This window comes from Pinus tabuliformis, chromosome 3_1 (assembly GCF_031772625.1).
Source record: "Pinus tabuliformis cultivar Carrire ecotype Pingquan chromosome 3_1, CPIR1, whole genome shotgun sequence".
In the NCBI taxonomy this organism is placed as follows: Eukaryota; Viridiplantae; Streptophyta; class Pinopsida; order Pinales; family Pinaceae; genus Pinus; species Pinus tabuliformis.
This window is the reverse complement of record NC_142301.1, coordinates 704,808,851-704,825,460: the sequence shown is the minus strand read 5'-3', so window position 1 is coordinate 704,825,460 and position 16,610 is coordinate 704,808,851. Positions and strand designations below refer to the sequence as shown.

General features: G+C 35.2%; 1 non-coding gene across 1 annotated transcript; it reads right to left on the bottom strand.

The window, feature by feature from the left end:
- Window positions 1-16,321: 16,321 nt before the first annotated feature.
- On the bottom strand, window positions 16,322-16,391 carry LOC149189113 (small nucleolar RNA Z267). Its single transcript, XR_016256637.1, has one exon. It is a non-coding gene; the product is annotated as a small nucleolar RNA Z267 (small nucleolar RNA).
- Between the last annotated feature and the right edge of the window lie 219 nt (window positions 16,392-16,610).

Genomic DNA, 16,610 nt, shown 5'->3' with positions numbered 1-16,610 from the left:
ATTTGGGGTTCCCTTTCGGTTGAGGAGGAAGCCCAAATATTTAAAGCCCTCCTTTATAGATGCCAGATTGATGCCAAATAATGCGGCAATCCATTGAGCTAAATCCTTATTAGTGCCATTGTGATACATCATGGATTTGATCTTGTTTATGACCAGTCCCGTTGCTGATTGAAACTTAAGAAAGATCTCATTGAGACAGAGCCAACTTGATTTGTAAAGCATGGCACAGATAAGAATGTCATCAACAAATAGGTTATGAGAAAGAAAAATGTTCTTACAGATCTTAATCGGAGAGCAACGCTTATCAGCGACTGCTTTGTTGATCTGTGTGCTGAGAGAATTCATGACAAGGATAAAGAGTAGGGGAGAGAGAGGACAACCCTGGCGCAGACCCCTCTCCGCCTGAAAAAAGGATGATGGGATACCATTGATGATAACTGAGTATGAAACATTTTCGACACATGCCATCACCCAATTGATTCCCTGAGTCCTCAGTCCAATTTTTGCAAGGAGAATTCTAAGGAATCCCCAATCAACACAGTCGTAAGCCTTTTCCAGATCTATCTTTAGGATAGCGACATCAGTGTTTTTGGATAAAACTGAAAATAAGCACTCCTGTGTCGAGGCCACTGCATCAAGAATATTCCAATCTGATAAAAAAGCGTGCTGATCCCTGGAAATGAAGGAGTTGAGAACAGGTTTCATTCTCTCAGCAATAATTTTTGATATGATTTTGAAAAGGATATTACATAATGCAATAGGCCTGAAATCTGCAAACGATTCAGACTGATCCTTTTTGGGGATAAGAGCTATGAAAGTGGCAGTGAGAGCGCTATTTATATTCCCTGATATACGTGTAGCATCCACCATCCCCAACAAATCGTCTTTAAACATATCATAGAAGTGAGAGAAGAACTCAATCGGCCAGCCATCTGGCCCAGGACTTTTGTCCTTTTTGAACTTCTTGATAGCTCCATGAAGTTCCTCTTCCGAAATGGGCTTGAAAAACTCTGTATTAGCATCTTCATCAAACATAACAGGCACTTGATCAACCACCCAGAAAACATCATTTATCTCGTTCATCCGCCGCTGGTATTGTTTCTGAAAGAACCTTGTGGCCTCCACCGATATATCATGCTGTGAATATAAGAAACCCCCATTACCATCTTCGATCTTCCAGATCGAATTTTTACACCTCCTTGCATTTGCAAAATTATGAAAGAACTTTGTATTTCGGTCGCCCTCCTTGAGCCAGATCGCTCTGCTTTTGAGCCTCCAGGATGACTCTTCCTTTTGCAACAACGCTTGTTTCTTTTTCTCCAAGGATCTGAAATGATTTTTTTGATCAAAGGACAGGCAGTCGAAATTAACTGCATCAGAGAAGATACTTAATTCCTTTTTTATGTCATCAAGATCCTGTTTTTCCTTCTTCCTCTGTTTAATTGACCAATCCTTTGCCACCTCCCTTAAAGATTGGATCTTCTCATGAAAAGAGGAGATGGAAACCGCCTCAGACTGCTTTAATTCCTCCCATTTTTTTTGATGACCTCATTAAAGGATTTATCAGTCAAATAGATCCTGTTAAATTTAAAGGAATAGCCCAGCCTATATTGAGATTCCTGCCAATCTAGAAAAATGGGGCGATGGTCCGATGTATGATCATTACCTGTCCTAGCAACAGGCATTCCCCATTCAGCGATGATACTGGCTTTGATGATGAAGCGATCAAGTCTTTTAGCAATGAAAGCCAGACCAGTTCTGCTGTTATCCCATTTTGGAGACATTTTACGAGGAATAACATCGACCAGGTTCCTGTTCAGAAATTCCATGCGGAGTCTATCGGCAATAGAGTCATTCTTCCTGCAGTTGCCCCAACATTCATGAGAATTCAGTGTGGCATTTAGATCTCCCGCGATCAGCAGTGATTCAATGTCTAAAATTTCCAAGGCAAACAATAAATCCCAGAAGGAGGATCTATGCCTGTAGGGCGCATAAATGTTCAAGATGTTTAGGATCTTTGGTCTCCCTCTGACATATGCTGAGATTAAGATGCCTTCACAACATTTAAAAGCTTTAGCTTTGACCCATGTCGGGTCCCATAACACAGCCAGACCACCCGACAAACCTTCAGCATCAGATGCAACCATGTACCAGGACGGAAACATTCTTCTGAAAAAGTCTAAGGATGCCTTGCTTGAGTGCATTGTTTCCTGTATGAAGATAATATGAGAGTGAGCTGAAACAAAAATCTCTTTTAGCGCCAGAAATTTTGGGAGGGCGCCCAATCCCCTGATATTTAAAGAGGTCAGAAAAGTCATTTTGAAGACTGACTAGCGACACATGCTCTAAGCGGCTGGGAGTCAGTAGAATCTATGATTGGAACTTCAACTAGGGAAAGGTTTGTAATGCCACACTCAGAAACAATTGAAAATCAATGTTTTGATTTTCCATCATTGTCTTCATCATGAGAGGCAAATAGTCATTCAAATAAACATCAAAAGGAAACTACACAGACAAATAATTCATTGGTTGAATAAGTTATTAACAATGCAGTGAACCAATCAAGATTTTACATAAATTTTACCATCTAGTTCAGATATAAATAAAAAGAGATAGCTACATAAATAAGATACAAAAACAAATGAATTTCAATTAACAAAATCAAAATTTTACATACTAAATCAAACATAAATAAAGGGATAATGGCATAAATAAGTTATAAAGGAACATTTCAATTACTTGTTACAAAAGATGTTAAACCCCTTTTAATTCATGTGTGTGTCTATTTAAATTAGATGGTAAGGCTCTAGCAAAATCTTGACTTATTGAATCCATTATCAAAAAATTAACCAACCAAGATTTTTTACTTTTTGACATTTAATTTAATGATAATTTATCATCTTATATTGAAGATAATGATAGAGACTTAACTCAATGATAATGTTGACATTTAACATTTTGATGTTGGATTAAAATAAGTGAATTAAATTCTACTTTGAATTGGATAAGGTAAAATCTCTTTCAATTCCAAGAAGTATATATATATATATATATATATATATATATATATATATATATATATTACAATTTTTCCATTATATAATTAATGATTAATTTGTTTTTATTTTAATAATTAAATGATTCAATCAACTAGCCAAAAAGATATTTTACTAACTCAATACAATGTTGGTATTTAGTATTTTGATACTCTACTAAAATATATGAAACAGAATTGCTTTTAATTTCAAGTAATTTTTACAATGATTTTTTATAATTGAATTCTAAATTAAAAAACATTTCATTTCACTTCTTGCTCTGGTATAATTAATAACTTTTCCCTTTTAAATTTTTAAAGTTGAGTGATTCAATCAATTCATGATTTAAAAAAAAAATGTTTGTTCTTCTCTCCCAAAAAATCATCTTTTTAAAGATCATATTTACTAATTAGAATTAGTTTTTAGCTCTATGTTAAAAAATGGTGATAGCATTTATTTTTCAAAGTTAAAATTAAGTATCACTAAAATCAATCCTCAAAACAAAAAGTGATATCAACATCATCCTCTTTTTTCGAGATTAAATGTACAATTTGATTGAAATTATAGTATCAGCATTAAAATCAAACTCTAAAACATAAAGTTAACTAAAAATTAAAAAAATACCAAATAATTTTATCTTAACAACATAAAATTATTATTTTAATTTAAATTCAATATAAACTAAATTAAAAATAAAATTCAAAATTAACTAATTTGACTTTTGTCCTTTAAAGTTCTTTTTTATAATACTTTTAATTCTCGGATTTATATATTATTGGTTTGTTGATCTTTCTCCTCATCTTGTCCTGATGATGAACCTAGATCTAGGTTCGTGTTGACCCCTTGTTATCTATGTGATTTCTCTGGAAAATCTGGACATTATAACATAAAAATAAATTAAATTAAAAAATGTAACATCACATCTAAAATAATTAAACCTACCTAGATTCATTTTAAGTTCAAATTATTAATGAGTAACTTCTTTGAATATGAATAAATTAAAACATCTCATAAAATTACATCTAAAATAATTAAACCTACCTAAATCCATTTTAAGCTCAAATTATTAATGAATAACTTGAATATGAATAAATTAAAAAATAACATAAAATTAATTGATATAAATATCTAGAAAAAACATATAATGAAAAATAATATATAAATGATCATTTAAATTAAAACTATATTTATTTATTTTAAAAAATAAAAAAACATATCTATATTGGGTGAACATAGAAGAGCAACCCTATCTAGGTTCGTGTTGACCCCTTGTTATCTATGTGATTTCTCTGGAAAATCTGGACATTATAACATAAAAATAAATTAAATTAAAAAATGTAACATCACATCTAAAATAATTAAACCTACCTAGATTCATTTTAAGTTCAAATTATTAATGAGTAACTTCTTTGAATATGAATAAATTAAAACATCTCATAAAATTACATCTAAAATAATTAAACCTACCTAAATCCATTTTAAGCTCAAATTATTAATGAATAACTTGAATATGAATAAATTAAAAAATAACATAAAATTAATTGATATAAATATCTAGAAAAAACATATAATGAAAAATAATATATAAATGATCATTTAAATTAAAACTATATTTATTTATTTTAAAAAATAAAAAAACATATCTATATTGGGTGAACATAGAAGAGCAACCCTATCTAGACAACCCAGTGCTACCAAGAACAAGAGTACCATGTGATAGCCCTGCCAAGAGATGTGATTACGAGGCAACATGTAGTGGACATGCTCCACTTGGGAACGAGTTAATGGAATAGTTTTCAAAGCAAAATTAAAGGAAACAACTGGCAGATGCCCATACCATCTAACCTAAGCTATTGCATCTCTAATTTTCTATGCAGTAATGACCATGTTATGTGCGAATGATTTCACTATATGAAAACTTGTTGCCACCTCTAAGTTTTCATGCCATTTAAATTGGCAATGCTTTTTTTTTAATGTATCCACGAGCCTTTGGTTATTGGTACTCTCCAAGACATGTCTCTTGCTCAAGCCACAACCTAAGGTTGTTCTAACTTGGTCAACATTCAAGGTGCTCACCTTGGTTCTATTAACATTCGCACAGGAACGCAAGCACACGACCTGATCTGCATGTACAAGGCCCCCAACACATACAACAAGAAATCAATTATGTTGAAGAGGATATTAGGGGTAAAGGAAGAGATTCTTTTGCAACCTTAATAAAGTACAACTTCAACTCAAAGATATCAATGCCAAGTTACTAATTTCAACTCACTAGTTATGAATATGGCAAGTACTACCCTTGAAATTTTGACATTAGAGGCCCTGTCCCTCCATCAAGTGTTGCTCTCAAGCATATAGATTAATTTTTTCATGTGTAACATCGCAATATTTTTTATTATGACCTCGAAGACAGTTTTCAGGACAATCAGGACTTATAAACCATACATAGAACTTGCAGGTTTTAGTTTTATTATTTGAAATATTATTCAAACTATTTGGATTGAAAAACCTCTCACTATTAGTCTAGTTTCCCAAATGGGATAAAACACAAATTCTTTTAGTTTTATTATTCAAATTTTTTGGATCGAAAAACTTCTTCTTTATTAGTCTAGTTTCTGAAGTGGGATAAAAAACCTTTTCTTTTATTCTGCTTTCCCTAATGACAAGCCAACAACTTTAAAATATTTATATGATATGGTTCAATTCCCAATAGTGCTTCTTTAGAGCCATGGGGGTACCTTGAGGTAGTGGTCAAACATGTGGTTGCACCCAAAGAGACCATATTAAATGGTTTCGTGACCCTTGCGCACACATAAGTGGATCAAAGTTCAGCGTCATGTCCTCCTTTATTTTTTCTTTTCTTAAAGAGTTTGGATCCAATGCTGGAAAGTATTCAATTCCCATGAAGGCTTCCCTAGAGCCATGGGGACACCTTAAGGTAGTGGTTGAATGTGTGGTTGTGCCTAGAGAGACCATATCAAATGGTTTCATGACCCATGCACACATAATTGGATCGAAGTCCATCCTCATGTCCTTTTTACTATTTTTTACAAAGATACCACATTAAATGGTTTCATGACCCATGCACACATAAGTGGATCAAAACCCACCCTAATGTTCTTTTTTAGGTTGGGTGGAAATATGGTCTCTGAAACTAGAGGTTTCTGCAAGCATGAGGGTGTTTTCCTTCAAAGTTTCTTTAGTGTTTTTTCTCATGAAGATGATGGATCTAGCCTATCATGTGGCCCCTACCATCCTAACAAGTTTGTGAAGGGTGTCTCTAGTTTTCTTTTCCTCCTAAGTGCCTATCTCCTACAATTCTAGCCACCTGTGTGCCCACTCCTAACGAAAAGGATCATTTTGTTTTTATGTCAAATAGCTTGTTGGGAGGACCATGTGAACTACAAACTTAGTACACTCCATGGTTCGATCTTACGCAAGAAGAATGAATATTTCCCGTCTTACGTCTTCTCATTGGCGATTAATGAGCATGGTGTTCCAAACTCTTTTGGGTTTTTTTAGATCAAAGAGTGTCTATCTGAATGGCCCTTCAGGGTTTTTCCCTACCCTTTGTCCTACTCATGTTTTGACACCCACTTTTCATGCTCCCCTCTCCTCACTCACTCAATGGTGTATTCCTCTTTTTGAATGGCCCTTCAGGGTTTTTCCCTACCCTTTGTCCTACTCATGTTTTGACACCCACTTTTCATGCTCCCCTCTCCTCGCTCACTCAATGGTGTATTCCTCTTTTTGCTTTTGTTCTTGCAAATGTAAAGGTGCCCCACTTGGCTCCGATGAGCTCTAAGTTGCTAGGATGTAGGGGTAAGTACATTCACAAACAAAAGGAAGTTGTGTGGTTGGTAGTAGGGAAGGATATTGAGTTAGCATACATCATGGACTATGTAGAAAAAACTTTTGTGGGCTAATTTAGAGTGAAATATTATAAAGATTATCACTTCGCTCGTTGGTCTTTATTTCGTGGGAGCCTATTCTTGGGTATATGCTTGCCATTCATTTCAAGGTAAGGGGATTTTGGAATTTAACAAAGTAAATTTTGGAATTAGGGTAGGGATCATTATTTCTAAAACCCTAGCCTATATATTTCCATCCAATGAGGGAGCCTATTAATGAGCAAGGGTTTGGGCCATTCTGCTCAATATACATCTTCATTTATGGAGTTTGGAGGTTTTCAAAGCTATCGAGAACAAATTGGGCTCCTTCATCGAAGTTGAAGAATGTTGTCAGAGGAAAAAGGTTCAACAAATGGCTTGGATTCAAATCGATATCATCCTAAGCAAGTTGGTGGAGGATTTCGAGCCTTCCATGGCCGAGACTACTTGGTCTCAAGAGGTAAATCACTGGAAGCTCTCATTCAAATGCCATAGATGCCATGAGGTGGTGCATGTCCAGAGGAATCACTCATATCAAGGCCCCTCCATGTTGGCTCAACTTTTTTCACAAGTAATGGAGGATCCTCCTACTAGTGTGATTTTTGCCTTCGGTTTCAAGGGTCCTCATGTTTCGAAAGGCACAAAGATCTCCCCTAGACGTGCACTCGATCAATGGCTCCTCTTCTGGTATGGTTTCCAATTCTCTTGCCCCTCTTTCTTCATTGGATATCTTTATTTCTCCCCTGTGAAATCAATCTCCCTCCTCCTGTTGCATCCCCTTATTTGAAGCCCCCTTCCATCTCAAGGGCCCTTAAAGCTAATGTAGCCCTACCCAAAGGTGAATCACGATCATCCTCTCTTTCAATTCAATGGGTATTCGAGGTCACCATAAAATAATAGCCCTCAAAAGGTTGTTGGTGTCTAAAAAGCCCGATATCATTTTGATTCAAGAAACAATGTGTTATGGCACGAAAGCTAGGATTTTTCTTGAAGGGTTGCTAAAAAATTGATCTTTTTGTTATGTCAATTTGAAAGGTCTTTCTAGGGGTTTGATTATTGGCTAGAGCCCGGAGAGCAAGGCCGTCTCCTTCTACCTTTTTCCATTTACAATCTTGATTAAATTGTCCTTTAAATATTGTTTTTCCCCTTATCTATCCTTAATGTGTATGGTTCCTATTCTAATAATGAGCCTTTTTGACAAGGTTTGGAAAATGCAAGGTCTCTCACGGATCAAAATATTATCATCGACGATGATATCAATTTCACTCTTTCCTTTAGGGAAGTATGGGGACCCAAACCTCATCGAGACCCCCAAAATTAGTTCTTTGCAAACTTCCTAACTAAAAATTGCCTTTTGGATCCGCAGTCGATCAAACTTTCTCCAACATGGATGAATGACTACTCTAGGAAAAATGTAGTCTTTAAGGGATTGGACAGATCCTTGGTCTTTAAATCTCTTACGAGCTCCAATCTCTCTTTGAAATCTTCTATGGATGTTAGTGGGATCTCATATCATAGGGCTATTCTTCTTCTTTTTACCTAGCTTAGAGGAGCGAAGACTATCCCATTTCCTTTCAATCCTTCGGGGATGGAAGAGGATTTCCACGCATTGGTATCCAATCATTGGAGACATCTAAGCCCATTCAATTTCCTCCTTCATGGGCCAATTCATGGCAATTTGGCCACTATCAAACAAGTTTCCAAGAAGTGGGCTAAGGATTTTTAAGCTGAGAAGCAAAAAAGACTTTTGATGGAGTAGAAGATAGTCTTGCTAAAGTCTATTCTCACATGGAGTCAACCCCCCTCTCTTTGGATCTTCTTAAGTCCTTGGAAGCAAAAAGACACTATCTTGGATTAGAGGAGTTATGGCAATTGAGAAGACACTCTATCCTCTTGGATGAGAGGAGTTATGGCAATTGAAAAGTAGGGCCCTCTGGCTCTCTTTGAGAGATATCAACACAATTTTTTCATTATTTCACAAATTTGAGGAAGCAAGCAAACACATTTTGGAGCATAGTGCATTCAATTTCAAACTATTTCTACATAATATCATAGCCTTGAAAACCACATAGAAACCAAATTCTTGATCTTCCCTCATAAAAACTTTGAATAGCAAATTTATGGGGAAATTTTTTTCTTCAATGTAGGAATAATGTATTTCAATGGATTGAAGCTTGAGGCATTGGAGGGAACTTCAAATTTATGTGCTTAGAAAGACAGAATGGAAGTTGTACTAGATGACAGTGGTACTAGATGACAATGGAGTATTAGAGTACACACAAATTGATATTCTAAACCAACAACATCAAATGCACAACAACAAGCTGAGTGTAAGAAAGACACTACAGAATCTAGGAGGATTATCCTGGAGGGAGTCAAAGGCCATGTGATTTCGAGTTTGCATGGCAAGCAAATTGCTTAGACAATATAAAAAACCCTCAAAGAGTTATTCGAAAGCAACAGTAATGGCAAAAAAATTGGCATTAAAAGATGAGCTCAAGAACATTTGAATGCAAAAAAATGAAACCATTGTTCACTACCTATCTAGATTCACTCAAGCCAAAGATGAACTGAGTAGGAGAAATTGTGCCACCCTCTGAGCTTGTGAGCTTAGCATTCCTCAAACTTCCGAAATCCTAGCACAATTATCAAGATTTAGTTAATGGAAGAGACAAGCTCCCAAATTGGGAGACTTTGGTTTGACCTGGTGCAGGAGGAGGAGGAAATTAGAAAAAACACTAGAAATGGAGTCTCATCCAAATCTTATGAGGAAGAAGATTGTGCTCTAGTTGGCAAAGGAAAGAATGCCAAAGGCAAGTGAAACCCAACCAAAACCATGACAAGAAGAAAGATCTCAATAAAATTAAATGCTTTCACTGCCGCAAGTATTGACACTATGCAAACAAGTGTCCAAATAAGAAATCCAACAAGGGGTCTACAACATCAACAACATAAGAAATCCAATAAGGAGTCTGCAACATCAACAAAAGGAGATGTTACATCACAACTCGAGTTGAATTTCACCCTCATTGTTGGAATGGCAAGCACAACAAGGAGAAGTGAGTGGTACCTAGACTTTGGTGCTTCATAACATTATGACAAGAAATAAGTTATTGAGCAACATAGAGGAGAAGAACCTACAATTACACATAAAACTTCGAGATGATGGGAGATATAGTACCAAAGGGATTAGCATTGTCGCCTTTAAGGAGTCAACCTCTCATCTTCAGCTAAAAAATGTAATGTATGTATGGCTTAAAGAAAATCCTAGTTTATGTAGTTGTACTTGAAGACCGTAGATATGATGTGGTGTTCAATAAAGGGAAGGCTTATACAAAGCATATTGTTACTAGATAAATAAAACAAATTGGTGTTCGAGTTAAAAATCTCTACACTCTAGAGGTAGATTTCACCATGCATACAATTGTACCTAAAGAGGTGAAGTGGGGCGATGTATAGCCTTAGCCCCAAAATTGCAAAGATTTGGGCAAGGTCCATATGAGAGCAACACCATTTGCAATATACTCTTCTCATGGATCATTATCCTCACTACAAGGGCCCATAGTATTCACTACTAGAAAGATCAATGCCATCCAACACAGGAGCAAGATTAGGGTTGTGCATAACCCTTTTGTTGCTAAGAGGGAGCATTAAATTGTAGCAAGAAAAGGCTCCACTTGACTTGTGCCTTAGTCAAATGAAAAAATTCAAATTTCAACATCAACAAGATTACTTGAGTTGACAAGAGTGACATGGCATTGTCTCTTAGTTAAGTCAATCAATTCAAGTTTGTGTGCAAGTAGAGTTAAGCATGAATATATTGCTAAGATCTAGAAATCTAGTGGAGTTAGTGTTAATTAATCTCTAGTCATAAATAGAGTCAATAATAATTCAATTGAGTTGTAATTATTGTTAATTCATTAATCTCTCAATTAACTGGTCAATTAACTAAAAATAGTCCAAGTCATACATAGATGGAATTCAAATTGCCTAATTGAGTGGAGAAAAAAGGCATCAATGTAATCATTATCATATACCAATGAGTGTACAATGTTTGCATGTAGCAAATGAACCATTTTTCTCTTGGGAATTATGCAAAAATAGAAGCTTCCATATTTAAGAACAAGAATTGCGCAAGAAAATAGGAGTTAGCAAGAGGCCTATTTTGGCTAGGCCATAGCAGCCTCAAGAAGAAGAGATTAGTATCACAACACAAATTGAACTTCATGGATTGGAGTTGTCATTGTAATTAGATCATTTTTCTCATCAAATACAATACAAACAAAGGAGAGGTTTTTCTCAATGGGCTTACCTATTAAAAATAGTGTTCGTTATGATTAAATGATTACATGTGTTTCTATTTTATGCTCTCATCCATAAATTGAATAGAAAACTGATCTATTGTTTTCAATTTGATTTCATTAGCACCGACAAATCTCAAGCTATTTCTACACTGAAGTTGATTTGGGACTTGATCTAGCCCTTGTGGCACAACAGTAAGAATGACATGCAATTGAATGATTACATGTGTTTCTATTTTATGCTTTATCATCCATAAATTGAATAGAAAAATTGTCTATTGTTTTCAATTTGATTTCATTTGCAGCAACAAATTTCAAGCTATTTCTACACTGAAGTTTATTTGGGACTTGATCTAACCCTTGCGGCACAACAATGAGAATGGGACAAGGGTAAGGGAATGTTAGACTTTGGAAAAGGCATGGCAGAGGGGGAGGAAATAATAAGCGAAGGCAGCAAACTTTGGTGAAAAGGGGCATAGAGGATGACGAAGGGCCCAATGAATCCTTCACTTCAAACTCCAATGGCCGCCACTGAACTAGATGGGGCTCAAAAGATTCATGAAGCAAGCAACTCATATTGATTTGTTTCAACATCTATTTTCTTTGAAAACTAGAGCTACAAAGGAGAAGTTTCAAAAGTTCAGCACTTATGTTCCGCCAAGATGACACCACCATTTCCCTAACCTAAAGACAGCTCAAGGTTATATTTTGAAGCTACCAAAGAATAATTGCAATATGAATGGTCATATTCATGGCACCACTGACATTCAAAAACATGCTCATAATCAACAGTCATGCTTCCACAATTCATCCCAGATTCCCATGAGGGGTTCATAAATGTTCATGAATTAGTCGCTTCAAACACTTCAACAAAATATCTAAGGGTATCCCCAATTCAAACAAGGGTTTCTTCATCCCAAAACTCTTGTGATAGTGTGCATCAAAACACAAACACATCCTACCATAAAATCCTTGTCTAGTAGTGAGTGCATCAAAACACAAACACATGCTACCATAAAATCCTTGTCTAGTACAAAGTGCTCTGTCCAAAAACATAAATAGAGCCTGACAAAATTATAGAAATATAACCCATTCTCAAAAACCCATCCAAGCAATTCCTATTGTCCACATGAATTAAATTGAGATACAGATTTCAGGAGCAGACACAATAATTCAGCAACAACTCCTGAAGAGACGTCTCCAAGTTTGATCAACCCAGTTGAAAGACCGAAAATTTTAGTTCTATTGTTCCTTTTTCAAAAGTTGCTGCTGAGTTATATTTGCTAAGTTCCTTTTGAATAGTCTTGCAAAATTTGCTGCAGATTTTTTTGAATATAAAGGGCATCTGAACTAGTTTTAATGTTGTTTAAGCTGCAGTCTTATTGTAATACAGTCCCCCAATTAACAGCTGCATGTTTCAAGTTGACTGTCAAATCTCATGGTTATAGCTTTTCTTTTATGCAGCTCGTTAATGTTTCAGCTGATAATTTCTTCCATCCTGTTGCTCCGTACTTTTTTTTTAATTTCTAATAAATTATTTAGACAAAAAAAGGCATTGAAGGCTCCTCTCGTGCTTGAACACTACAACAGAACATTGACTCTATTGCTCAGTTTATTCATACAGAAGCGTTTTTGAGGGGTTCCACTCAGAAGTCAGATTTTCGATCTACAGTTTTTGTGCTCGATTGCTGTATAATTTTCCATATTTGCTTGTAAGTGAATTTGGTTCTGTTTAGAGTTTTGATCTCTCCATTGGGTTTGATTCCTAGTATTTCTCTGGCATCACTGTCACAACAACCCAGCTTTGTTTGTTTGCCTGTATGTGTGATATTTGTGAGCGCATATTTGCTTGTAGATTAGAGTTTTTATTTTTTGAATGTTCCCTTGTCATCAAGGAATCAACTCAAAAAAGAAAACCCTAAAATCTGCAAACAAGTATCACTCCTACAAAGAAACAAAGAAAACTGAGCTGTCAGAACAGTAATCCAAGTATCACTCATACAAAGAAAACTGGTCAGAACAGTAATCCAGAGAAGCATCTGGTCATCAATCTCTGATGGAAATCAAAACCCAAAAGAGAGCTCAAAACTCTATTGGACATATTAGAACCACAATATTAAGATAAAAATAATAATAAAAAAAACACGGCTGACATATTAACACGAAAATATTAAAAAAAATGCGAGTGAAACCCCTCAAAAAGCTATGGAAAATGCTTCAACGCTCAGTACATGAACAAACCGAGCAAAAGATGTCAAACAACGCTTATTAAGGTTTATTGGAGCACCTAAACCCATTAAAAGTGCCATTTTTAGGGGTTATTTATAACGAACCGGGTATTTAGATCTAGTCAACTGATTGCCATTAGTTATGGAATATTTTAATTTAGTTATTGAATATTAGTTTGGATTGGTAGAAATATTTTCTCTTCCTAGTAATATTGTTAAATTAAATATTTAAATTTATTTTGAAAGTAGTTATGCAATGCGATCAGCTTGTATAAACAGTTTTCTAGGTAAATCTCAACAATGCTGCGTACATGCACAACTTGGATTATGTAGCACTCACAGGACCTTCTCACTCCAATCAGCCAGGTAAAAGAACAGGACTGAAATCCAAAAGCGCCCTGCTTTAAGGTAAAAAAATCATCCAAACCAGAGATTTTAATATTAGTAAAACAATAAAGGAGAAAGAAATAAACCAAAAGAATTAAATAAACAACAACCAAAAAAAAAACAAAACTTTCATACCATATCAAATTTAAAACCCTCCTACCAGTTTTAATGCTTTCATACCATATCAAATTTAAAACCCTCCTACCAGTTTTAATGCGTTTCGTAAAATAAAAGCCTCTCGTACCAATTGAATGGTTAAGTATGTGTTTCAACCATTTTGAAAGTAAAACAAAAGTAGAATCAGATCATATCCGCAAAAAATACTTTCAGTTGGATCAGATCATTTCAGAAAGGTAAATCCCTTATCAAGGGACGACTACTTATAGTTTGTAATTATGGGCTCATCCCTTATTTATAGAATGATAGATCCTTACGTAATTATGGGCTCATCCCTTATCTCACAAGGATAATAATGGGCTCATTATTCCATTAAAAATTGATATTATAAATATCAGATTCAAATATTTTGAATGCCTATTAATTAAACAAACAATATACCACATTAAATTCAATTAAACAGACATCCCTATTGATCTCATCTCTATTAATTAAACAAACAATTATACCACATTACACTGAATTATACTTGTTTAATGACGCATGCCTTCTATGTCATCAAGGATGGAATCATCCGTATTCATCAAATCACTTCTCACCAGGATTATAATACTAGTTTTAGCATTAATATCACCTACTCCATAATAATGGAATCCCTACAAATTAAATCTCTATTCATTATCCATATTTCCGTGTTTGTGTAATATTTTTGGGATGATGAATATCATTAACCCTGTTTGTGGGGGTATTTTTGTTATGATGAATTCCTTATTTCTGGGATAATGTGCATGTGAAATAAAGATTTCCCCGGTTCCCCTGTTTGTTGGATATTCCCCGGTAGGATATTTCTGGGCATGGGTCCAGAACAGACCCTCTTATTTCAGACCTTATAGCAATATTAATGTGGTCTGACATGGGACCGATATAACACAATACAACAGGTCGCTATTTTTTTCTCTCATCGCCACGCAGCGTGTTGTATCGTGTTGTATCAGCCCCATGTTGTCAGACCACATTAATATTGCTATAAGATCTGAAATAAGAGCTGCCGGTCCAAAACCACAAACATAAAACCCCATAATTTCCCATAAATGACAGTAGTACTTTCAGTATTTTTCATGTAAGATTACATAGTCAACCTTCCATATTTCCACGTAAGATTACTTAGTCAATTATATAATATAAAAAACAAACACATTTTTAATACTTGAACCCCTCGGAAATACAAGCAATTCTGAATTAATAAATAGATTAAGAAAAAAATACATCTCAGACAAGTACGGTACAAAATGGCATGCAATTTAAATAAAAAAATATACAGTACACACAGTACAGAACGATAAAAAAACCAACCAGGATTTCAACTTACAACTTATTAATCACCCAAGCGTGAGTTAGGGATCTTACATGTTAAGCGTAGTCTGGTTGCAGAGTATGCAATGCGAATTCAAGACCTGGTTTGAGAGATGTCCCTAGCTAGCTATTCTAAATTCTCCCTAGACTTACACAGGATCTACGGTCAAACCCCTCGTCGGCCACCACACAGTATTCGACTGATTCTACAGGAAATTCCCTAAACGACAAACATGACCAGGAGATTCTGGCCAGAACCCAACACATTCTACAAAAGAATTGCATAAATCAAAGCACCGTGTTTGAGAATAATGGAACATCAAATCAAGCCATTTCAAAACACTGGCAAATCAGAAGGGGAAATTACAACCTTTCTAACATAACCCGAAGAAAAGACCAGACCAATATTTTCAAAAGGGAAAAAAATATTACAAAATGTGGAACAAAATAGAAACTGAGAGGCCAGACCACGACAGGATCAATAGCTCGGTTGGAATATCTTCTCTGGTGTCGCTCGAAGTAGATTTAACCACCTAAGCCTCAGTGTCTCAACTCTGGATGTGAATTGGGATACCATAGATGTTAATTTAACAACCTAAGCGCCGCTGTCTTAAGTCTAGATGTGAATTTGTGTACTCGAGATATCGAGTGTTAATGTTGAACAGACTAGAAAAGTGTTTGTTAAACCTAGCTCAAGATATATTAAACCTCGATTTTTTAAAACCCTCCTCGGCAGAGGAGGCCGAGGAGAATCCCCAAATGCTAATTTAGCCCAGATACTCAATCCAGTCCCGCAACAACACATATGATACTAAAATTACAAAATTCGAAGCATTATTTTTCATATAAACAAAAAAACACTAAAAAACAAAAAATAAGAAACAGCATTAAAAAATACTAGTGAAACACAAAACCAATTAAAACTTAAAAGGAGCCTAAGGAACGGACGACAGAAAAATCTGTAGTCCGTGCTCATCCTTTAGAGATATTCCAATAAAAACGCCACAAAGTCAATGCCTCAGTTGAAATATGTTATCATTGTGTCCCTCGAAGTATATTTAACACCATCACAGGCATTTTAATTTTAACAGACATATTTAGCAAGCAATAGCAATACGGAATTTTACCCATCATTCCTCTGGCAAGTAAAATGTGAAATGGAACCCAAAAAGCAAAATCATTCGAAAAGGCACACAACATCCTTGAAACACTACATACACAGAAAATTAAATATATTGCTGCGCCTCAGAGGTAGTGACAAAAAGCATTCAACATGCGTTCTTCTGATAATACGTGCAA